The sequence below is a fragment of the Balaenoptera borealis genome (genome assembly GCF_965194805.1).
Source record: "Balaenoptera borealis genome assembly, chromosome: 6".
NCBI lineage: Eukaryota > Metazoa > Chordata > Mammalia > Artiodactyla > Balaenopteridae > Balaenoptera > Balaenoptera borealis.
Genome location: NC_138863.1, coordinates 128,567,013 through 128,590,927, shown reverse-complemented (window position 1 = coordinate 128,590,927; position 23,915 = coordinate 128,567,013). Strand labels below are relative to the sequence as shown.

The 23,915-nt window shown below is 47.8% G+C and overlaps 1 pseudogene across 1 annotated transcript; it reads right to left on the bottom strand.

Annotated features, from left to right (window-relative positions):
* Positions 1 to 9,667: 9,667 nt before the first annotated feature.
* On the bottom strand, positions 9,668 to 21,648 carry LOC309630232 (putative serine protease 47 pseudogene; annotated as a pseudogene). Its single transcript has 3 exons — positions 20,801 to 21,648; positions 18,666 to 18,954; positions 9,668 to 14,171 (listed from the first exon to the last, which is right to left on the bottom strand). The product of its transcript is annotated as a putative serine protease 47 pseudogene (transcript).
* Positions 21,649 to 23,915: the final 2,267 nt, after the last annotated feature.

Here is a 23,915-nt window from a genome sequence, read left to right as displayed (position 1 = left end):
CATTGTCATTTGTTTCTAGGTATTATTTGATTTCCTCTTTGATTTCTTCAGTGATCTCTTGGTTATTTAGTAGTGTATTGTTTAGCCTCCATGTATTTGTATTTCTTGCAAGTTTTTCCTGTAATTGATATCTAGTCTCATAGCATTGTGGTCAGAAAAGATACTTGATACGATTTCAATTTTCTTACATTTACCAAGGCTTGATTTGTGACCCAAGATATGATCTATCCTGTAACATGTTCCATGAACACTTGAGAAGAAAGTTTATTCTATTGTTTTTGGATGGTATGTCCTATAAATAGCAATTAAGTCCATCTTTTTTAATGTATCATTTAAAGCTTGTGTTTCCTTATTTATTTTCATTTTGGACGATCTGTCCATTGGTGAAAGTGAGGTGTTAAAGTCCCCTACTATGATTGTGTTACTGTCAGTTTCCCATTTTACGGCTGTTAGCATTTGCCTTATGTATTGAAGTGCTCCTATGTTGGGTTCATAAATAATTACAATTGTTATATCTTCTTCTTGGATTGATCCTTTGATCATTATGTAGTGTCCTTCTTTGTCTCTTGTAATAGTCTTCATTTTAAAGTCTATTTTGTCTGATATGAGAATTGCTCCTCCAGCTTTCTTTTGATTTCCTTTTGCATGGAATATCTTTTTCCATCCCCTCACTTTCAGTCTGTATGTGTCCCTAGGTCTGAAGTGGGTCTCTTCTAGACAGCATATATACAGGTCTTGTTTTTGTATCCATTCAGCCAGTCTGTGTCTTTTGGTTAGAGCATTTAATCCATTTACATTAAGGTAATTATCGATAGGTATGTTCCTATTACCATTTTCTTTATTGTTTTGGGTTTGTTATTGTAGTTCTTTTTCTTCTCTTGTGTTTCCTGCCTAGAGAAGTTCCTTTAGCATTTGTTGTAATGCTGGTTTGGTGGTGCCGAATTCTCTTAAGTTTTGCTTGTCTGTAAAGTTTTTAATTTCTCCATCAAATCTGAATGAGATCCTTGCTGGGTAGAGTAATCTTGGTTGTAGGTTTTTCCCTTTCATCGCTTTAAATATGTCCTGCCACTCCCTTCTGGCTTTCAGAGTTTCCGCTGATAGATCAGCTGTTAACCTTATGGGGATTCCCTTACATGTTATTTGTTGTTTTTCCCTTGCTGCTTTTAATATTTTTGTTTGTATTTAATTTGTATAGTTTGATTAATATGTGTCTTGGCATGTTTCTCCTTGGATTTATCCTGTATGGGACTCTGCATTTCCTGGACTTGATTAACTATTTCCTTTCCCATATTAGGGAAGTTTTCAACTACAATCTCTTCAAATATTTTCTCAGTCCTTTTCTTTTTCTCTTCTTCTTCTGGGACCCCTATAATTCGAATGTTGATGCGTTTAATGTTGTCCCAGAGGTCTCTGAGACTGTCCTCATTTCTTTTCATTCTTTTTTCTTTATTCTGCCCTGTGGTAGTTATTTCCACTATTTTATCTTCCAGGTCACTTAACCATTCTTCTGCCTCAGTTATTCTGCTATTGATTCCTTCTAGAGAATTTTTAATTTCAGTTATTGTGTTGTGCATCATTGTTTGTTTTCTCTTTAGTTCTTCTAGGTCCTCGTTAAATGTTTCTTGTATTTTCTCCATTTTATTTCCAAGATTTTGGATTATCTCTACTATCATTACTCTGAATTCTTTTTCAGGTAGACTGCCTATTTCCTCTTCATTTCTTTGGTCTGGTGGGTTTTTACCTTGCTCCTTCATCTGCTGTGTTTTTCTCTGTCTTCTCATTTTGCTTAACGTACTGTGTTTGCGGTCTCCTTTTCGCAGGCTACAGGTTCATAGTTCCCATTGTTTTTGGTGTCTGCCCCCAGTGGCTCAGGTTGGTTCAGTGAGTTGTGTAGGCTTCTTGGTGGAGGGGAGTAGTGTCTGTGTTCTGTTGGATGAGGCTGGATCTTGTCTTTCTGGTGGGCAGGACCACTTCTGGTGGTGTGTTTTGGGGTGTCTGTGACCTTATTATGATTTTAGGCAGCCTCTCTCCTAATGGGTGGGGTTGTGTTCCTGTCTTGCTAGTTGTTTGGCCTAGGGTGTCCAGCACTGTAGCCTGCTGGTCGTTGAGTGGTGCTAGGTCTTAGCATTGAGAATGACATCTCTGGGAGAGCTTTCGCCATTTGATATTATGTGGAGCTGGGAGGTCTCTGGTGGACCAATATCCTGAACTCAGCTCTTCCATCTCAGAGGCACAGGCTTGACACCCGGCCGGATCACCATGACCCTGTCAGCCCCACGGTTTGTTACTGTTCTCTGAAATCAGTCCTCCACATTGTTTCCTTAAAGAGTAAAAGCTTGTGGAAAGTATAGTCCAGGCTCTTCAAGGAACATGCAACTGGGGATACCAAGGAGAAAGCAGAACGCAGATGCTGTAGTTTTCCAAGTGCTGTCTGTCCTCCCCATGTGGTAGATTTTTCTAATCTTTATTTTTAACATGGACATTCTTACTTCTGGTCAATGTGCCCTTTCCTTAATAATTAAAGCAGATGTACAATGTATGTTTGATAGGACTCAAACATGTTGTTTTATTTAGCAAAAAAATCAAGTTAACTCATGTATAAGCCAGAATGACTTCCCCATACCTCAATATGTGAAAATTGCTTCCATCAATCCTAATTCACTGACTCTTTCTCCAATAAATGTCATTAAATCTGATATGTGATCTACTATGAAACTATTTCTACTCCTCATTATGTTAATTAACTGAAATCTCTGAACTTTGGCAGTTCAGTTCTTTGTCGACATGAATGATTTCTTTGCTGCTTTAAAATCAGGCTTGGTAAGACACACAGACACAGAAATGACTGTCATTAAGGAAGTTCTCTTCCTCACTTGTGCCAGCCATGGTTGTTGTGTGGTAAGCAAGAAACACTGTAAAATAAAAAGAGAAGCAAGGGATCTTCAGGGACTGAGCATCAGGTGGGCACTTGACTTCCCTCCTCAGAGGATGAAAGACTAGGTCTTGCATTGAAGGCTGGGGGAAGGAAAACTCAGCAGTGGGAAAGGAAAAGCACACTCAGGCTCCTGCTGAGCTGACCTGTTAAAACAGGTGCTTGCTGTCTTCTCTGACCAGGAGACCAACAGCAGCCAGTGTCCCGAGGCTCCTTCCTGCATACCACTCTCCCAAGTTAGCTAATGTAGCACCAGGTATTTAGTTTCTGAGCTGCATGGGTTTAGAATTAGTTTTGGCAATATTCTTTACATTTAATGTTGGAATTTTTATGTTAAACAATATTTATTCCCAGTTGTTTCAAAAGAATTTTACATTAAATAAAAAACAAAAACAAAGATAGCTCTTAATAAATTATTTGAGGCAATTACCCTGGTTCCTGCCACTGAGGTCATGCCTTCTGTCATACACTCTTTGCTGGACAAAGCCGTTGCAGATTTAGTGTTTACCGTCTGTCCTATGTCCTTTCTAGGCCTTTAACTGTGCTCAGTTTGCTCATCCCTCTAGGGATCATGAGAACAATATTACCTGAGGTCTTGCATGATGACTTGGACATTAATACGTTTATACTGTAGATCAGTTTTTTAGCTATAAAACTCATGGCTCACAGTTTCTTTCCATGAGTGTCTTTAAATATGTTACTCTATTTTCTTCTGACATAAAATATTGCCCTCAGAAATGGTGATGAGACCCTATTTTTTTTCCTTTATACAGTATATTATTTGCTCTTCTTTTCCTAGATGCCCAAGGATTTCTTTACTAGCTCAAGTCCTGCCATTGGTTCTGAGTCACTGCTCAGTGTGCCCTGTCAACACACAGTTTGAACATATTTCCTTATTTCCAGGGAATTTTTCTGAATTATAACTTTTAATATTTGCTTTGTGTCTTGGCTTTGGTTTCCTTTTTCAGGCACCCCCTCCAATTATTCATCTTCAGTGCTTATCTTCAAATTTTGACATTTTTTCTCGAATCTTTATAATCTCTTGTTTAATTTCTTTTTTTTTTAGCATTTTCCTCTTTTCACCTTCCATCTCTCATAAGACATTGTCACTTTGCTTTTGCTTTATAATTCATTCATAAATGATTTTCACTTTTTTTCTCATTCTTTTCTGAGGTCTGTCCTTTCATTTCTGAGTTGTTCTAATTCTAACTTATGATGTCATTTAATGTCTTGTATCATTTTCTTAAGGCCTTTTTCTTCATTTTTGGAAAAAGTACATTACAATTCGTGAAGTACATCAAGAAGAAATGCTTTCATTTTCTTTGTGGTGTTATTCTGAAAGTATGCCCCTTTACCCACTGTGGTACTGTTGCCTGGAATTCAACACCAATATTTTTCTGTAACTAAACTTTATATGAAATTTGTTTTCTCAAATTTGTAGAAAGCAGTATGATTTAAATAGCTTTTCTCTCCTGTTGTTATGAAATGCTAACAAATATGGCACCTTGCTTCTGGAGTTTTCTCAGCTCTGTTCTTCCACCCTTCTTTCCTGGGGGGTCTGTCTGCTCTCTCATTTCCACCACTGCAGCTGCCCTTCTCTATACCAGTTTTGCTCTTCAATATAGTGAGCAGCTTTAGAGCTTATGAGAGAACAACTGCCAACATCTTCCCCAAAGCTATAGCTATTCCCTTTAATTGCTTACATATTTTCAGATTCAGCTTTGAAGTTATTTTCAATTACATACATACTTTAAAATTATTTAATTTCTGAGTTATTTTAACTTAATTTTAATACACATTTTATTCTTATAACTATTTTTTTTTAACTTTATTCTCATAAATTTTTTTAAATTTATTTATTTATTTATTTTTGGCTGTGTTGGGTCTTCTTTTCTGTGCGAGGGCTTTCTCCAGTTGCAGCAAGTGGGGGCCACTCTTCATTGCGGTGCTTGGGCCTCTCACTGTCGCGGCCTCTCCCGTTGCGGAGCACAGGCTCCAGACGCGCAGGCTCAGCAGCTGTGGCTCACGGGCTTAGTTGCTCCACGGCATGTGAGATCCTCCCAGACCAGGGATCGAACTCGTGTTCCCTGCATTGGCAGGCAGACTCTCAACCACTGTGTCACCAGGGAAGCCCTATTCTTATAACTATTAATTTTTAGTTTCTTATTTATTTTAGTCATGGATTTTTAAATAATTTTTGTTATTTATATTTGAGTCATTTGATTTTAAGAGTTGTTAATTTTAGTTTTATTTAACAAAAATTTATAATAGATTAATTTATTTAGCAAACACAATCTTCTCTGTGCCAGGTGTTTGGAAAATATTCATAAGATTAGGATCCCAGTCCAAAGAAGCTTACAGTTTTAGACAACCTCAAACACATTACAATGTTATGTGTTGTTAAAATGTATACAAATGAAATTCTATGGAGATGACTAACTCTTCCTACAGTAGCTAGTGAAGATTTTTTGAAAGTGGTAACACTGTACTCTCCGAAAAAAGAAGAAAGGGAATGACATTTGATACATGTGCAGAGTCCGAAGGTTATCATTTTATTTATTTCAGGTTTATCTATTTTGAGGGATTTGTTATGGCAATTTATTTTTAGTTTTTAAGTGGTTGCTTTTTATTTCTAGTTCTTTAGAGTCCTGGTCATGTAGGTTCAAAATCATGTCTAATTGGGCCTACAACTTTATCAGCAAATGGCTATTGCTATTATCAGGCACAGACACCAGACTCTCCCTGGTGCCTCGTGTATGACATGGGGCTCCCAAGTATAGTCTTAAATATTCACCCATGCTACATATAAAAGCACTATTTTGGAAATGACCTCTAACAAGAAATAACTCTTAAGTTTTTTGACTTTTTTTTAAAACAATTTAAGTGCATGTAAGAAAATATGTCAGCCACATTATACCGTGAATTTGATTACTGAGCATCTTGAAAACATACACCTAAACTAAGAATTATGTGACTCAAAAGACAGAAATGTTGGTCTCCTGCAAATGAATGGGCTCATGTGCCAGGGTTTCAGAAATGCACCCCAAGCTCTCTGTGCCTAGGGGACTCTGCCACTCACTGCCTGTGTACTGTCAGTGCTCAAGGGAGCCAGAGTCATGGCTGCGTCTGAAGCACCTCCCCGTGGCATCTCTCTCCACCAAAGACAAGAGCTGCATCAGACAAGGCCTCTTCAAGACCTGAGCCCCATGGCCCTGTCGTAGAATCTTCCAAGGAAAGGCTATATTAGTTCATGGGTGACAGTGTGTCATGTGGTGGATGAGCACGGGGCCTGGGTGACTGTGTTCCATGGAAAATGTGAGCATATTCTGCACAGAGCTCACTGGGAAAACCCTTGGTCTAAGTCACTCATAGACTAATGACAAATTACACCATCAAGTTATGAGCCTGTCCTACACTTGCTTTCCAAATGGTGGGCAGAAAGGCCTTGATTGCCCCAAGGGTAGGCAGACCCAGAGACAAGAATATCAAATTCTTGGCTTTTCTGTGGAGAAAGAGAATGTTAGGAGATACAAACAGGGGATTGGCAGCCAAGGCATCAGGTACTGTCTGTGACAGGTGAGGGTCCCACCCAGGCAGAGTCCTGGCACAGACTGCCTTCCTACATGTAGCCCAGTGACCGTGGCATCAGGGTCTTTCCCTGGGTGTTAAGGAAAGCAGGGGGTAGGACAGATGGGCAGGCCCAGCTTTACAGGCATGTGGTACAGTCATTTTTATCTTTGAACCTGTGACTTGTAATAGAGCATGTGCATGAGGACAGAGAGGAAATGCCCCAGGTGGGCATGTGCATCTGAGCAGGCACAACAGGCCATGGGAAATGTGCAGCCTAGCCCTTGGCTTGATCTAATTAGGTTTTTGGGCTCCTGTGCAGGGATGGTTTTTGACGTCAGTGTTTGGGACTTGCCCTGACCCCAGAAGGACTCTTGCAGCTGTTCCTTTCCCTGATTCTCTCTGGTAAACCAGCTAGCCTGCAGTCTAGCTTTTATCTCTAATGAATCTACCAGTCTCCTCTTAATTGCTTTTTACCACAAGCTCCATTATTTTTGAGGGAACTCTTCAGTTTGAACTCTCCCACATTCTGTTGCAAATAAAGTCAGCTCCTTTGGGAAGACCTTCAGATCTCTTTGTTATATGACCTGCTTCTCCCTGGGCAAAATTTCTGAACTCTAGAGCAGAAGATAGGGATAGGCACACTTCCCTGTCACCTGCTTTAGGAGCTGGAGGGGGTGGTAGCCTCAGGTCGTCTTGGCTTACCAATCCTAGCATGGACACCTTGCTTTTCAGACAGGGGCGAGGACAGTTGTGGTTCCAGTATTTTCCATGCACCACACCCAAGGTAGAGCCTTTGTCCATAGGGACAAAACCTTTGTCAATAAGAACTGGACAGAAGAAAGAGCCCCAATCTCTTGGCCACTCTTGCCTCCACAATGAATACCTGGGGAGAGAATGAGAACACGTCAGCACCCTGCCTCTCCCAAGAGGATGTTATAACCCTCAGACTGGGAGCTGGAGGGAGAGGGAGCCTGTTGTCCATGGCCATCTGTTGTCATGTTGAGCTGGGATGGAGTAAGGAAGAAGTAGGTAGTGATTCAAGTTCCAAAGACTTTTGCTATTCTCGCTAAGTTTTTGTAGGTTTTCTTGAATAAATTCTTCTTCATTTGTCATATGCCCATAGGACCATTTCTGGAGACTTTTTGTTTTTAATTAATTAATTAATTTATATTTTGGCTGCGTTGGGTCTTCATTTCTGTGCGCGGGCCTTCTCTAGTTGCAGCGAGCAGGGGACACTCTTTGTTGCAGTGCACGGGCTTCTTATTGTGGTGGCTTCTCTTGTTGTGGAGCACCGGCTCTAGGCATGCAGGATTCAGTAGTTGTGGCACACGAGCTCTGTAGTTGTGGCGCATGGGCTTAGTTGCCCCACAGCATGTGGTTTCTTCCCAGACTGGGGCTCGAACCCGTGTCCCCTGCATTGGCAGGCGGATTCTCAACCACTGCACTACCAGGGAAGCCCTGGCAGGCGTATTCTTAACCAATGTGCCACCAGGGAAGTCCCGAGACTTATTTTGGAAAAATAATCTTTACCAGTTTCACCGGGGAGTCAGAAGTGGCACTTCCAGCCGGTAGTTTTGAGATCATTTGCTATTCAGTAAAGCTAACAGATACAGGTTAATAAGTGGAGATATTTTTAAATCTTTGGCATTTACAGTCTGAAATCTTTGTTCATTTCTGCTTTCTCTTATTTCTTCTGGTTCTTATTTGGGGAGGTTTGTTTCCTTTTGTGGTTGGTTATGTTTGACCACATGCTGGTCAACTAATTATAGGGATTTCCTTATACCAAAAATGAAGGTACCATCCTCTAGAGTAGTTCGGCATTTGTATGGGTCACAGACCACCTCAGACTACATTCACAGCTTGATGTGACCCCTGGCTGGTCAAACTATAAGTGCAAATTTGCCCCTACCCTTGTCTTCCCTTTTCGTCTGGTTACCAGGCTTGAGGGTGAACAGTGTATCTTATCCTATTAGGCTCTTTGGGGTCCCAGTGTAATGTGGGGTGTATTTCCTCTAAGGTTCTTGAGATGGTTAATTTTACAGGTCAACTTGCCTAAGTCACAGTGACCAGATATTTGGCCAAACATTATTCTGGACATTTAAGTCAGTGGACTTTGAGGAAAGGAAATTGTCTTCCATGATGCCGGTGGACCTCATCCAATCAGCTGAAGGTCTGACTAGAACAAAAGACAAACTGTCCTGGAGCAAGAAAGTATTTTGCCAGCAGACTGCCTTCAAACTTCAACTGCAACATCGTCTCCTCCTAGGTCTCCAGCCTGACAGCCTTTGGACTTTGTATTAAAATGTACCTGTGGGATTTTAACTTATGGAGGTGACCAAGTGATGACACAGAGGGCAGTGCCATTGAGAGAAGACTTTCATGACTTACACTTCCCAAGAGGAGGGGGCCCTCTACCCGACACAGGGCCACATGATGAAGCATCAGTCTGGTCAGGAGACAGAAGCAGGAGTGAGAGGAAAGCATGGCCCAGAGCCTTTATTGTGGTTTCTGTGGAAAAAGCGAGACAGGCAGGAAAACAGTTTAGGATTAGAGAGTGTGAATAATGTTAGCGGGCTCTAGGCTATATGGGTGGTCTCCAGTTTTCTGCAGTGATTTAGGGCAGGGGAAATACTGGCTTGGAGTGTGAGAGTTAGATAAAGAAAGCTGTTGCGGGTATGGACTTGGGATTGGTTGTTTGCATATAAAATGTATGTTCACAGTTGATTATTATTTCTCCCAGGCCAGCAAGGTCTCCCAACATGTCAAACCATCATGAAATACAAAACATTTAAAATATGATTAATATGCCCTCAGACTGCTGCATCAGTTCTTCCTGAGTCGGCCCACCCTGCAAATTTTGGATTTTTAGTCTCTATAATGAGCCAATTCCTTAAAACCGTCTTTCTCTATAGATAGATAGATAGATAAACATGCAGCTGGTTCTCCGGAAAGCCCTGACTAATACAGCTTCCTTCCTGTTGCCTTGGCAGATGTCTGCTGAGGCCCAGTTTTGACCTATATATTAGAATACGCTTGTAGCAAAAATAACTTTGGGTCTCAGATATTCTGATTGTAGGCTTTCCTCCAGAATTTGGTCTGACAGATCTCCACTCTCTTTCTACCTCTTCATGAAGATTTTTTTTTAATAAATTGATTCCAACTTAATTTCTTTCCTTCTTCTTTTTTTTTTTTTTTTTTAGCAGAAGAGTCAATCCAAATAATCTAGACCACCTGTGGCAGTTGTCTCCCAATTGTCCCTCCAGGGGCCCCCTCACCCCTCCTGCTGATCTTGGGGTGATCTTTGTCCCTCCAGGCAAACTCTCATACCCTCCTTGTCTGTGGGGTGGGGTGGGAAGTGGGAAGGTGTGGACAGGCTCCTACTCCCTCTGGCGGCAGTTGTGGTCAGCCAGTGGGGAGCCTTAGCTGAAGATTTGAGGAAGGAAACAAAGTGGTCAGGGCATTTATTTCCATGAAACCTCCTCGTGTGAGGTTTCCTAGGCTCGCTATGTCCCTCAACTGCAGGTCTCCCCTTCTCTCAAGGCAGCCTCTCCGTGGTTTTCCCACCCAAACTATTAGAGCCTAGAACTGGCGAAATCTCTGTTTCTGCTGCTTGGGCCAGGCACCTGAACTGGGCCTTCTCTTTTCCATGTACCCCAACCATACTTTGGTAGTTAGTTCTTTTGTAAATAAACACTTTACAAATTATCCTCCCTTAGTGTGCCAGCTCCGAGGTCCATACTTTGTAATGTCCATACAAGGTAATGGTTGCATTTCTCTCTCATCTGTGTTTATCCTATTATTCACTCAATCTAGTGTGCTCTTTTATTCAACTACTATATTATTCCTATGTAATATTTTGACTTTGTTCTTTTCTGTGGTTTCTTTGTCTTGGGTCTTATTGCTAATAATATTTTCCTATATCTATAAGGATATTAATTAGCTTATTAAAATTTTTTGATCTGTCTTTTCCAACAACTTTATTTCAAATACAGTAAGTCCCCTATACATATGAATGAGTTCCGTTCTGAGAGCACATTAGTAAGTCCAATTTGTTCTTTAAGTCCAACAAAGTTAGCCTAGGTACCCAACTAACACAATCGGCTCTATGGTACTGTACTGTAATAAGTTTATAATACTTTTCACACAAATAATACTAAAAAACAAACACAAAGAATAAAGAAAACATTTTTAATCTCACAATACAGTACCTTGAAAAGTACAGCAGTACAGTACAACAGCTGGCATACAGGGCCTGGCATCGAGTGAACCGGCAAGAAGAGTTACTGATTGGAAGAGGGAGAGGAGGTGGGAGATGGTAGAGCTGAAGGATCGTTGGCAATAGGAGACGGAGGGCAAGCTGCAATTTCACTCATGCCTGACGTTGATGGCACAGGTTCTGGTTCCTTGCTGGATTCAATTCTATCTACCCTCTTAAAAAAATGATCCAGTCATGTCTGGGTAGTAGCTTTTTTTTTTTTCTCATCACAGATGACACGGTACCACTGGATTGCATTCTGAATGGCTGCTGCAACCTTTGTGTACCGTTCTATGTGCGGGTCCTGTGCCACAAAAACTAACAGTGCCTCCTCAAATGAAGAAAATCCCCTTGCCATTTCCTGCGTTGTGAATCTGTTCGGTTCTTCAGTTGCTTCTTCTTCCTCTTGTCTCTCTTCGTTCTTTCTCTGGTAAAGTAAAGTGCACAAAAGCACAACCACTTGTAGAAGATGCACTCAAGTGACAACATAACGCCAGACACATGAACTAACTTACATGATTGGACATGTGAATGCACGTTTGCATCTTTGAAAGTTTGCAACTTGAAGTTTCATATGTAGGGGGCTTACTGTAATCTGTAACATGCAGTCTGTTGTATTTCTCCTGTGACAGTCACACTCAGTGTGTAGTTATGTGGGCATGTGTGCTTTTGTTCACCATGGTTAGCAGACACTCTGTCGCTCTGTTTGGTACAGTGCACCAGAGAAGGGTAAGGTCCTGACGAGTTCAAGGAGAAGGGGGAGTGCCCCCAGAGCAGAAGTCCCCAGGCACCAAAGGGCCACTGTTAATCTTTACTCCGTACTGACCCCCCCAGGCAGCTCCTGTAGTCGGGGCTTCAACTTTAAAGCCTTAGAAGAAATCACAGTGGAACGATCAAGTCTCCCTAGTAACAATCCCCCGCCCTTGGGGCTGTGTAGAAGTAGGGGGATGGAGGACAAGTGCTTGAAGGTGGCTGGTGGGACCTACATACCAGTTGACACGGCCACCCTGAAACACACTGGCACCAGAGAAGGAGAGGCAGCATTTATCTTGAGGATGCGGGGTGGGAAGGGGCAAGAGCAGAACAGGTAAAGGGCCTCTTCAAGCCCATTCTCTCACTGCCTTCCCTTCTTCCCCCAGCTACAGGCCACTCCAGTGTCTCCAGGTTTTCTCATTGATTTTGGTTTCTGAAATCTACATCTTTTCTTGTCACCTCCCAAGCTCATCCAGGGTTGATTATGAGGTGGGAAGCTCCCGATGGCAGGTCTGGTGAAACCCCCTGCAGGGGCCACTCCCGGCCTGTCCCCCAGCCCCAGACCTATCGGCCCTGCAGATCTGCTCTGCACTCTGCCCTCCATCTTGTTATCTGGGATCTTTCATCGCCACTGACCAGAGGGAATTCTGGGCCACATTTGGGACAGGTCAGTCCTGAAAGAGGGATTCAGGCAGGGCCTGAAGAGTCTGTGAGGGGCCTGCACTAGAGAGGAGAACAGAGGTCTCAGAGCACTCTCAAGACGGCCGAGCCGGAATTCCTGTTCCACTAGTGACTACTCACGGTCCTCAGACAGGTTACTTACCCAGGCTAGGCCTTGTGTCCAGATCTGTAAAAAGAGACCAAAGCTGGATAATGATGCTGAGCACTGAAGCTGATTCCAGGTAATAGGGAAGCGGGCTAGGGTTGGAGCTGTGACTTGTCAGGTCTCCAGAGTGTCTGGGAAATGTATTTGTGTCCACTGAGTTGGGGGCCCAGGGAGCTTCACGGAGAAGCAAGCAGTCACATCCCTCCATGCTCCACACAGAAACGTGCTGCTGACGGACAGAGCAGAAGTCACCATATGAGAGAAATCCAGCACAGCCAGCACGAGGCCACTGTGGGTTGAAGGAAAGCGACAGTTCCAGGGACCACGGGTGGCCGAGGCTGCAGTTCTGAACTGACCAACCGCTTGCTCGCATCTCAGGCCCAGCAGCCCTGCTGGGGAGCCCATAACTGAGCCCACTGTCAAGGTAGGGCTTTCTCACTTCCAGACACTGCTGAACAGGGAAGGAAATCTCTGCGTGAGTGGAAGCAAGATTCTGGTGACCATGTGCATGTGACTTCACCTGTTCTCACTTGCTGGTGAGGTGACAGGGCTATCTGGGTGACAACAGGTTTGGAAGGAATTTTCACAGAACACCTGATGGCACTTTGGACTCAGTGGACCTGCAATGATTCAGGGCTGCTCCCTGACCATCAGGGGTCCAGACTGGGGGCTGTGGTTGCAGGACTCTTCTGAGAGATCTGCTAACTAGTTAAGATTCTGTGACCCAGACATGTTTGCCGGGGGCAGCTCAGGACACGGCTTATGGGCTCAGTGCTGGGCCAGCAAGTCCTAGGCCAGCCCAACCTCAACCACTGCAGGACGTGGCAAGTCCACGGTGGGGGGAGTAGGGTGCCCTGGAGACTGGCAGAAGACAGGGCTGTGGGTAGAGGGGGAACAGGCTTGGAGCTGAGCCTTGGAACAGAGCTCTGAGGATGGCTGACCTGAGCCTCCTGGCCAGGGCCCTTTGCTGTCTACTTCAAATCAAGCCTTTCCAGCAGAGCCTCAGTGGCCTGTGGGCCTGGAAGAGCCTTCTCCATCCTCAGCTCAGGGCAAATCATCCATGGCTAGGACGACGATTATGTTGGCCACCACTGCCCTGCAGGCCCTAGGGCATGCCACTTCCTCCATGAAGTGATGCTTTGGCCCTGAGCCATGCCAGCTCTTCTGGAAGACCCACTGAGGAGGGTTCAGCTCCAGATGGCCAGCCAGCTGCTGGGTGCCCGTCCTTCCCCACCCCCATCCAGGGAGGAGCTCAAAGCACAGTTGGGTTAAAGGTGCGAGATGGCTCTGATGAGTCAGAAACAGGAGCAGGAAGTTTCTTCCATTATTTTTATTTTATCAGGCCTGGAGCAGACTTCAGATGGCCAGGAGGGCTCAGAGCTAAACACATTCAAGTAGAACCCGTTGGCACTAATGCAGACAGGCTTCCAGAGAGAGGCCCGGGAGGGCCCCATGCATCTGTCACGGCCACTGTGTCCAGAGGAAACTCAGCAGCAGGAGGAAGGTCTGTGAAGTCACAAGGGTCAGGAAGCTGCTGGGCTTGTGGACGCTGCCCAGAGAAGTGAAGCTGGGCTCAGAAGGAGGTCTGCTCTCAGGAGGAGGGGAAGAAGGACCAGCATTGGGTGAGGCAGCCTGCTTCTCGGAGATCCACTGGGCGAAGTAGGAGACCTTGGTAAAGACGCTGGGGCTTATGGGCTCCTGGCAGGGCAGACTCCAGCTGGACAGCCCAATCAGAAGCCAGGTATTATTCAGCTGGCAGACGAGGGGACCCCCAGAATCTCCCTGAGGAAAGAGAGGGCATGAGTCATGGGGACCAAGATGGAGAAGGACATGCACTGCTCAGTCAGTGTGAAGACACCAGAGTGGAGTTGAGGAGCCCTTGTGGCAAGGTGGGGATGTGAGTGAGTTATTCTCATCAGAATCACCTGGGCAATTTGAAAGGTCCAGACACAGGGTCCCACTGCAGACCTCCTGGATCAAAATCTTAAGGGTGGGGTTTTGGAGCCCATTTCACGTCTACAAGAATACACAGGGGGACCCCAGGATCTGGATGCCAGGCCTCTGCCCTTCCAGCCCCATGTGGGAGAAGGAGCCCCCCAGTGTCCTCCAGAACGGCCATGGCAGGCCTGGAGGCCTCTAGCTAAATCCTCTGCCTAGTACTGCATCCTACCTGGGACTTCATTTTTGACTCATTAAGGACTCCAGTTTTTCCTCAATTTCTTGATTAAGCGTCTTTAGAAAATGCCAAGCTGTTGGATGTGCTCAGAGGAAAAGAGGTGATGCCTGTGCCCAGGCTGGTGGGGTGGCTGGAATTGCAGGGGATCCCAAGGGGCTCCCAGAAGAATGTGAGGAACTTTGAGTGTGGGATGCCAAGGCAGGAAGGCACCTGCCACCATGGGGCAGAACGCTTCCATCCCACAGGGCAAATGTGGGGACCAAGGAAACACAGCACCCCTCCAGCCTTCTGTTGAATGAGCATGCCTGAGCACACCCTGCATGTGGGAGACGATGAGGTGACATGCAACACAACACGGACAATGCATCCCACACATCTGCAGACTCCAGATGTGGAACAGGGGTGCCCAGAGGAGGGCCTTTAGAAAGCTTCTCTGACAAAAAGACTGGAGGGGTGAGCAAGGCCTGACTCTGGAAGATGCAGGCAGAAGTGGCCAGCACGCTTGGCATAGCTGAGGCCAAGGACTAGCAAGGCCAGCTCCCAGCTCTCATCAGCCAGGGGCCGGGGGTGAAGGGAGCACTTAAGGACACTCAGCAGGGAAGTGATGTGACCTGAATCGAATTCTAAAAGGATGGCAGGGTGGTTCTGGGGCTGGGTGGAACACAGCCAGTGGGAGGACATGAAATGCTGCAGGGAGACCTGTCAGGACACGATTGTGGCAGCAAGGGTAACAAAGACAGGCAAGAAACAGTAAGGCACAGGGTTTGCCCTATATGACTCTTCCTCTCCATCTAAGGAAAGAATGGAGCAAGACAAGAAAACAGGATGAGTGCTGAGGGGTGGGTCCTTGGTGTGCTGGTGTCAGAAGAAGGAGGAAGAGAGCAGGAAACACAGGAGGGGCTGCCCTCCGAGTCTGATGAAAGATGCTGGAGGGTGCGCTGCTGAGTGGAGGGGGGGAGGATGTCCACCAGCAGCCCCGGTGAGACCGAGGCCTTTGGTCATCTTGATAAGAGCCGTCTGGAGGAATGGCAGGTGCAGAAGTCTGATGCAGTGAGCTCAGGCAAGAAGGAGAAGTGAGGAAGCAAGAGGGCAAGTGCAGACACCCTGGGGCCAGCCCTGCTGGGAAGGCAGGCAGAGAATGAGGGCAGTGGGCAGAGGTGGGAAGGGTCATGTGGTGTGTTTTCAGATGTCAGCATGTTTCTGGGAGACAGAAAGTGCTAGAAAGAAGGTGCAGGAGAGGGAGAGGAGGCTGTGTGAGGAAGCTTGTGGGGCCACAGCCCCAGAGGAGGACATGGCCCCTCCAAGGTTGATTGTGATCATGCTCTCTTTCCTTGGGCTGTCCACTTCCCTTTCTGGGCCTCAGCTTCCTCCCCCTGTAAAACAGAAGCACTGCCCAGAGTGGGAGAAGACATTGACAGTGCACGCACGCAACATTGGACTCACAGCCCACAGTTCAATTTGAAATAAGGGCAAAAAAACTTAGAAAGACACAACAGAAAAGGCAATACCCATATGAAAAAGTGCTTGCCTTCATTATTCACCAGAGAAATGCAAACGGAAAATGCATGCAATGGTTAAAATGAAAACGGTGGACAGTGTGAAGTCCTGGCAGCCACGTGGAGCAGCCTTTGCTGGTGGGAGTGCAGATGGGTCCGAGCAGGTTGGAAGGCTGCTCTCCAGTATCTAGGAGAGGTGAGCATGTGCACATTTTATGGTGCAGTAATTCTACTCCCAGGGCTACACCCAGCCAAACTGCGAACCCATGTGCACTAAAACACACGCACAAGGATGTTCACAGCAATGCCATTCGCAATGGTCTCAAGCAGGAACTACCCAAATGCCGCCAACACTAGAATGGACAAAGAAAATTACAGTATATCCACACGACAATAAGCAGGTAATGCTGTACAACAATATGACACACAACCAAAACTCCACACAAGATGGACAGACCTCACAGACGTGACCGAAAGGGACCAGCCGAGGGTGTGTCGAGTGAGATTCCGTTTAAGTCCTGACGTGAACCCACAGGGCACTAGCAGCCAGGTTAAGGTTACTCTGCGGTGACAGGAAGGAGGTGTAAGACCGTTTGGGTGCCTGTTACATGAATGTGTCAATGTCTAAAAAAACACATCCAACAATACACTTGTAAAGTATGCCCTTTTCTATGTATGCTGTCCTTCAACAAAGCTCCTAAAAGTTATCAAGAAACTGGATGGGATAGACCAGCACCCTTTGGGGGCTTCTGTGCTTCAGCTCTGATGCTTCAGGATGGGGTGGGCCCAGGAAGAGGAAGTCAGGGGCTGGGGCAGTGTTCAGAGAAGACACAGAGGAGAGGTGACAGATGCCGCAGGAGAGGAGAGGCAGCCCACGTCACTTACTCGGCAGATGGACTTTCCTGTCATGAGGTCCCCGGCACACAGCATGTCATCACGTATAGAATAGGTATCATTGTTGGGATCTGGCCCCTGGAAATACGATGTACAAACCTGGCTGTCGATGACACCAACCTCTCCCTCCTGCAGTGTGTAGGGAGCAGATAGGACCCCTGTGTGGGGGGGGGAGAGGGGTTCAGATGTGGGGTGTACCCTGGGAGAGAAACCAGCTCCCTCCCTAACCTTCCTGCTAATAGAGATGCCATCAGTTCTAGCTGCCAGGACTGGGGAAGCCGTCAGAGATGTGCAAAGGTGAGGCGGAAAGACATCCAGGGCAGATGAGAGAGCAAATGTGAGGGGCCTGTGGTGGGGAGGACGAGGAGGGAGCTCATCGTGGCTGCAGTGGGGTGGGAGTGGCGGGGGAAAAAGATGAGGCAACATCATAGCAGAGTCCAGAGCAAGCAGGGCCTCCTCACCAGGATGTGGAGCTTGGATTTCATTCTGAGCACACTGGGAAACCACTGAAGGGTTATATTTAAAAAACAACGAATCTGGCTGCTATGTGGAGACAGAAGTGGAGGCACAGTGGGTGGACGCTGGAAGTCCTGGCTTGGCCAAAGTATGGCAGTGATGTCCTTAACAATGCCCAGTAGGGTTAGGTGGCGTGACAAACAAGGCATGGCCTTGCCTCTTGAGCAGCACCTGGTCTGGGGGCACTGCCCACATGGGTTCTATTTCTAGATCTTGCTCACAGATGGAAGGCATCTTCCCATGGCAGCACGGTGTTATGGTGACAGCTCGCTCCTATGGAGCGCTTGCTGTGTGTGCCTCACGTGTTGCTGGGCTGGCCCAGGCTCAGCAACTGCGGTCAGGGGAGGGCACGGAGGAGGAAGGACAGCTGCCAGCTGAGACTCCCTTTGGTGTCATCTGCTTCTGGTCCTGGTAGCTGCTGCAGCCTGCGGCTCCCCTTCATGCCCCAACTCCTGCCCTCCCACCTGTCTTGGAGAATCCTCCTTGCCCTGTCAGTGGTTCTTAACAAGTGACAGTCCATCCCAGGAGAGTGTCTTTGGAAATTTTGGAGAGTTGGCTGTCCTCATGACGAGGCGTTGTGACTGACATCTGTGGCCAGGAGCAGGGATGCTGGCACTGGCCTGCATAGCAAAGAAAGTCCTGCCCCAAAGGCCTCCACTGAGATACTCTGCCAAATCATGACCTACAAATCATGCCAAATTGACATTCTCCTTTTTTTTTCACTCAATGTTATTATTTTTCTAAATCAAAAGCATTCACCCTAGAGCAAAAATCTTTGCCCAACATTTCTCCTCTCTCGGTCTAAAAATATGCAAGCCCAGCAAGCTGGCAGAAAGGACAACTCCCACTTGAGTTAAGGGGTGAGGGAAGTGAGGTTCACAGATGTAAAGGTTCTTAAGACATAAATGCCCCAACTCCACCTCCCAGGCCAGAGAGCAGGCCTACCTTCAGTTCCTTACTTCTGCCCCAAGTAACTTCTACAGCAGTGGAAGCTCAAGAGGTGTCCCGAAGGGGCCTGGCCCAAACAGGGCCTGGGAGTCAGGGTGGAATCCTGAATGGCTGAGTCAAAGAGCTCAGGTGCCTGATTTCAAAAGTTAGAGATGTTCAGACTGTTTTGAACCATGGACCGAAGGAAACTTGAACTGATAGCAGACATGCTATCAGGTCTGGAAGGGGTCCACAATGGTCACTGCTCTCCCCCCTCCTCCTCAGCCCTTGCTCTCCTCGCCTGCCCTGCCCCCACTCACGTTCCTCGGTGACCATCCCCCAGCCAGTTATCCAACAGGAGGTATGAGGGGGCAACTGTGTGTTAGGTCCTGGAAGGCAGACGGGGCGGATGTAGTCGGAAAAGTCCACGGGCCGATACAGCTGCAACAGGGTGATGTCACTCCCCATGTAGTAGCGCTTGTTAAAGTCAGTGTTGACGATGACTCGGTACACTGATGCCTGCCGACTGTGGGAGGTAGGAGTTTTTAGCCGATAGTACCCTAGCAGGACTTTGTAGGCAGATGGATCATGGGACCTGTTGTGGGGAAGCTGCGTTATCACCCATGTCCTCTGGGTGCTGGGCCAGCATCCTCGCCCTGGCTGCCTACCTCCCACCCCCTCCTCCTGGTGAGACCCCACCATTATTCAAAACCATTCTCTCTCCTCCCTTCCTAATACTGAGGTAGGTTTGATTGCTGTCCATAGCCTCAGCACATTTGTCCTTTGAAAGTTTCTGATGGCTTTCCCAGCACGCACCAGAATCAAAGGAGCAGAGAATCTTCGTGCTGGAAAGAAACGTTGGGGGTACATCAAACTGTACCCCTTCAGTTTAGATGAGCAGAGACTTGGCTCATTCCCAGCTCTGACCAGAACCCTTGGAAGTTCTCAGGGCCTGGGGTGATTCTCAAAGACCCTACTTCCCAGCCCAGAATGATGCATCCCACTCCTGCCCAGTCCTCACACGCTGATTTCTCTAAAAGCTGGTCCTCCTCTGTTGACAGGCACTCAACAAGCCTTTGTGGAGCAAATAGAGGAGTGCATGGAACTAAACTTCTGGCTACTGGAACATGAGCAACTTCCCACCCACATGTCCTGCTTGGGCTGTCTCCCTACCCAGACTCCTCCCACAAGGCCCCTCCAGTTCCAAGCCCCTCCTCTGATGGGACCCATAGAGCTTCCTCTAATAGTGGCTCAGGGTCTACCCTCTTGCACATTCTGGCCTCCCATCCTGCATCACAGTAGTTGGGCTTGTGTCTCACTTTCCTGGTAGGATAAGAAACTTCAAGGTGGGTCCTACATCTCCATGTCCCCCACAGTGGGCCTCACATGGGGCCTGGCACCCGTGGGTGCTGAATGAATGAATAGAACCCAAGTTGGATCTCAAAGCCAGCTGATGCCAGCAGCTCTATCCTCCTGACTTGGAGGGTGACACTCTCCCCACCCACTCTGGGCACAGAGCAAGCCCAGAATGCACCTGAGGGGCAGCCCACTCTCTTGACTGCTGTGTCCCATCTCCCTGGACAGAGGCCATCTGCTTTATGCCTCGCTCTGGCCTGTTGGGATGGTGGTGACCACAGCTCCTCTTTGGCACATGCTTCAACAGAAGTGACAAGAAGAGCTGGGTCCCAGGATGCCTCCAGAGAGAAACATGTCAGACTGTGCAAGTGGTCAGGACCCAGGGAAGCCTCCAGCCGTTGTTCTGGAGATGGCCTGTGGATAGCCTGGCTTGAAGGGGGCAAAAGGCTTGTCCACACCAGGGCCTGATGGATGCCCCCAGCCCTGGGAAGTGGGGGCCCTGGGACTATGGTTCTAACACAAAGCCTGAAGCATGTGGCCAGAGACACTACACACCCACCGCCATTTGCACAAGAGGAAAGTAAGGCTGAGATCTTGTGGACTCTCTAGAGCTGGGCAAGATGTAGAAACCAGAGTCCACCTTGAGTGGGAACAAGATCTAATTCCTTAAGTTTAGGGAAGGTAACGAGTAGACTGAAAGCACTTTCAGTGGAACTAAAGTCTGTTTTCCAGTATTTATTGATCATCACAGTTTGAGTTAATTTCCCTTTAGCTGTTTAAAAGTAAAGTACACACAGCTGAGATAAGCACAACATCTTGGCAGGTCTTACCAAAGTGTGAGGAGGCATCCGTGGAGGGAGAGATGAGGTAGATAGCCCCTGTCCTGGGATATGTGACTCAGACAGTCAGGAGACTGGAGTCCAGTGGGGAGCAAGGATGGCCTTCCAGGGAGAGGGAACTGCTGAGTCAAAGGCAGGGGCAACAGCACACACAGAGACACCTGGTGGCAGCAAAACCTGAAAAAAGCCTGGGAAAAAAAAGCCTGGGACAACCTTCATCCCCTTCTGTTCTGCTCATTTGTGCTCCCTCCGCATCCCACCCAGCAGCGGGCTGTGGGGAAGACGTACAGTTGGAAACAGTGGGCAGCTGAGGCCACCCAGTAGGCACTGATGAGGGCGGCTCCACAGATGTGCTGACCATTGTAGAGCAGGCTGACCTGCCATGGCCACCGCTTCTCAGGTGCGTCCCGGCCACCAAAGATCCTCCCAGTTACGGCAGGCCGCCCACACACTGTGGAGACAGTCCCAGCCATGAGGCACCTGTGTTATGGATGCCAACCTCGGTGCCTCTAAATGTCAGCATCCATAGGGCCCAGGACCACCACAGCCCATCCTCCCACTTCATAGCTGGGAAATCCACGGCCCAGGGTGAAATGACATGGCCCACATGACAAAGGGCCACTTGGCTTCGCTGTTGATGGCAGCGCTAAGGAAGCAGCCTGCGGGTCTGGAGGGGGCGGGAAGGGAGGCAGCTGCAGAGGGTCTCAGCACACCAGCCGGGGGCAGAGGTCCGGGCCGGGAGGTGGTGCTGCTCCAGACCCTTTCCCAGACCTAGTTCACGTAACTAGCACCCCGCTGCCTGAAGTCCCAGAAACTGAGGCCTTCCAGAGCGATGCCACTGAGATGAAGTGGTTACATCCTTCTCACCCAGCCCAGTATTCTAGAGAGACTGAGGCCAAATGGAACATACTCTGCTTGACAATTCCCCTCTGAAAGCAGTACTCCCTCATTTCCCAAATGAAGAGGGTGCGGGGGCCGACAGGGACCGGCCAGGTCAGGACTCGAGTCCTTGGACTGAGGACGCTTGAGATCTAGCGGGAAGAGCCGGCGGGGAAGATGGCCCTCCCTTCCCCCACCTCCCATGCCCCCCAGGGACCCAGGGACTCCTGAAACCGCTGGGCAGGTAGAGGTCCTACCTGTCTACCGTGGGGGCGGTGGGGGGGGCAGTAGGGGGAGGGGAGGGACATATGAGGGGAAAGCGACCTTGACCCTCTTGCCCGCCTGCCCACTCACCCTCTTCGGCGTGCAGTGGTGGTCCAGGTGCGGCTGGCTGTGGCGGTCCCGCTGTGGTGGTCCCAGCCACCTCAGTGTGCAGCAGGAGTGAGTGTAGGTACAGCAGGATGACAGCCAGGGTGCAGGCTCCCCTCCAGCCTGGACCTGAGCCCCCAGCCCCTTTGATCTCCATGTAGTCAATCCTGCATCTGCGACCTGACTGAGCCGACAGCGGCTCGCGCGGGCCCTGGGGGGTGCTGGGAAACCGCCTCCTTTTGTGGGCCACACCCCTGACCCGGACCTGACCACCTGCCGCTCGCGCACACACACGCGCGTGCAATTGGAGAAGCAGCGTGCCACGTGTGTCCGGAGCTCTCGCAGCCATGGTCCGTAGAAGGCAGTAATCGCTGGGAGCCCCCAGGCTGATGCAGGAAGCAGAGGGCACATAGGATCCCCGCGTCCAGGGACCCCAGTTTGCGGGGGGACATCAGGGCAGCTAGGGCACTATGCCAAGGAGTAAACACTAATGCTCAGAGGTCAGGTGCTTGTATAAGTGTCACCAAATGTGTCCAACTTGCTTTCAAGATCCAGTGCACTTTGCACTCATCTGTTCCTCTGCCCGCACTCCCCATGTGATCAGGTCAGGGCCACCAAGGGTAACATCCCTTTCTCAGACTCACTTGGTACTGTACAGCATGACATAATCATGGGGTGGATACTCACAGGTCTTTCCCACACTCAGCAGGAGGGAACTATACAAGAGGATGGGTCATTAGGGGGTCCAGCCACTGACCTCTAATGACTCATGTCCTTCCTTCTCAAATGCTAAATCATTCACTATGCCTCAAGGTCCCCAAGAGTCTCATCCCGTTAAACTTAAAATTCAAAGTCTCATCTGTTGGAAGAGGTCATCAAGAGGAGATAATTGCAGGTTGACCCTGGAGCCGGACCTGGGCAATTGGGGGCTCCTCACCCCTCCCCCACCCTTGGAATGTAGGTTTTGCCCACATTGCTGCTCCAAGGATGCAGCCCTGAGAGAGGAAGGTGTTGGTGAGACCATCTGGACAGTTTACCTGACTGAACCCAGTTAAGACCTCTGTGTAAACATTAAGAATCTGGGGAGCAGGTGCAGAGATCTACTTGTCTTGGGGCCACCAAGTTCTTTAAAGCTTAAAAATTTTCTTATAAATTCACTTGAAATAATAGAGACTTACTGTAAAAATTATGAAGAAAATAATAATTGTGGACACTTATCATGTCCCTTTTTACAGAAAGTAGCACATGTTTGCACTGGAAGAGTTCTATCAGGTTACTTCCTGCTAGTAGAAATCTGAGGGTCCAACTTTCATTTTGTACTTTCTCTGTCCCTTTCAGTACAAGATGGCAGTGTTTCTACTGACATAAATTTCTCAAGAACCTTGTGGTCCTTGTGGATTTCACTAGGTTTCACTCCATTAGACAAAGCCACATCCACAGACTGTTGAGATAATTCCTTTTCTAACTTGGCCTCCTGTTGAGATGTTATGTATATATCACCACAATAAAAAGCTGGAAAAAAGGTAATATGACTGTCTCAAATATATCTAGAGACATAGAGGAAAAGATTGGAAAATTTGAAGAGAAGTTGGAGGAAGTGAACAGAACAGGGAGGGAGGCGGGGAAGCATGATGACTGGACTCAAAGGTGGCACCAAGTGTGGGGGAGTAGAGGCGTTGCAGATGCTAAGAGTGACAAGGGGCAGGAAGCAGGACACATCAGGCAGGTGGGTCTGAGGACAAAGGCAACCTCCCACTGGGGCTGTGAGAAAACTCTTTTCAGGGAACATTGGGAGATGAAAGGGATTTTGGCGAAGCTGGGGTCCAGGGGATTTGCTGCTCACCATCTAGGCTGCATCTGATGGTGTTCAGAGGAAGGAAGGGCATGACTGGCACCAGGACAGATGCCTTCCATGCGTCCCACATGTGATCTTCACAACTATCAGCATCCCCAGTTTGCAGGTGAGGAAACTGAATCCAAGGATAACCAAGCCTTATACAGGGAATGCAGGGCCAGCACTCAAGCCCAGGTCTGCTGCTGGCTTGCCCTTCTGTGTCCTGCTCCTGGTTAATCAGAGCTCTAACCATTACACATCCTGCCCCAACCCCAATCTGTTTCCAAGGAAGT